We start from the raw sequence: 1,919 nt of genomic DNA on the forward strand, positions 1-1,919 counted from the left end.
GGACATTAATTTGATACTGAGATAAACATGTTGAATATTAACCAAGCTCCATTCGTTTTCATTGACTCCAAAGCATTTTCATCAAACTTACGGTCCTAATGATTTATAAATTAGATGGCACGACAACCTGAGGTAAACAGGATATAAGTGGTGTCAACAACATGTAGATACAGGTCGACTTCAGAATAGACTAACAGATAACTTATGAACAAATATATAGTTCTATCACAAAGCTGGCATTTTTCATACAACATTTGCACCGCCTTATATAGGCTAAAGATACAAACACATTGAATATACTGGTAGAAACATGGCTATGAGGTCAAGAAGCCCGCGTAGTTCTGGCTTTAGACCCTCTGTATGGCAACACTGGCTATAGATCTGGGCCGACCTGTGCTCTGTGAGGAAATTCAGTTGACGTTACCTGTCAGATATGTGTGCATGTGTGTGAGTATGTGCGTGTGTGTGTATCTGCGTCAGTGTGTGTTTGTGTCTGCGTGTATTTCTCCACTTAACAACCGGTGTTGGCTTGTTTACATTTTCCTAACGTAGTGGTTCGTAAAAAAAAAAATGCCAATAAAAAGTAAGTTGCAGACATGAGCTGGGAGTCGATATGTTCCAATTAAAGCAAATGAAATAAAACCGCCACGACGGTGCCTCAGCATGGCCGAACTCCAATGACTGAAGCCAGTAAAATAAAAGACAACAGATCCGCCATCAGGACACTTGTACACACATACACACACACACACACACACACACACACACACACACACACACAAAATATATAAACAAAAGACATACATCAAACTCTACCCAACGATATACATTCATAAACACCCGTCGCAATAAAACGCAATTTGGAATTTTTGTCTCTCTTTCTCTTTCTCATAATCTCCTCTATCTGCGCATGTTTTCTTCCTCCATTTCTCTATCTTTTTCTCTCTCTCTTTCTCTTTGTCTCTTTATGTCCCTTACTCTCTCTCTCCCCCTTACTCTCACGCACACACATACCTCTTTAGTCTGCTACTGCGCAATACGACTTCTTCATGTTTTCCTATCATTATACATATATACATAATGCTTATATGCATATATGTATACACACACACGCACAGACATACACACGCAAACATTTTTATACACACATATATATATATATATATATATATATATATATATATATATATATATATATATGCATACATACATACATAATACATATATGCATATATATACACACACAAATGTGCACACGCACAAACCCACACGCTCTCTTCCTGCCTGTCTTATTCTCTCTTTCTCTCTGTCTCTCTCTCCTCTCTCTCTCTCTCCCCTCTCTCTCTCTCTCTCTCTCTCTCTCTCTCTCTCTGCCCCCCCCCTTCGCGCGTGTAAGTCTTATAACGAATGTCCTTCCGCATCGTAAAGTGTCCGTTAATATACATTGCACAATATATATTCCGTGAAAAACCTTCCGCAAACTGTGTTAAACGGAAGGTTTTGTGTATTTTGGGTGGAAGACCGGTTCCATTCTTCTCACGTAATTCTCTGTAAATGGTTCCTGGAGAAATATGGTCATTGGTTGCTGCCAAATAATGAAAAAAAAACAGAAAAGAAAAATGGAAAAGGAAAAAACTGCTTCTTTGCTGTACATTCAATTCGGTATTGATGCAGCGCAGCTGCTGCTTCTAGCGATGCTGTTGGTACTAACCACCTCCGTACCCACCACCCTCACCCCACCGTCATCATGACAACCAGTGTCACTATCAACGTCTCCAGCATCCCCGGCACCAGTACCACCACCACTACCACCACCGCCACAGCCACCAACACAAAGGCAACCACCGCTACAATAACCACCACAAACCACCACCACCACCACCACCACCAACAGCACAGACGCCAAAACCGCCGCCGCC

The sequence above is a fragment of the Octopus bimaculoides genome, chromosome 26 (genome assembly GCF_046866305.1).
Source record: "Octopus bimaculoides isolate indiv1 chromosome 26, ASM4686630v1, whole genome shotgun sequence".
Taxonomy (NCBI): Eukaryota; Metazoa; Mollusca; class Cephalopoda; order Octopoda; family Octopodidae; genus Octopus; species Octopus bimaculoides.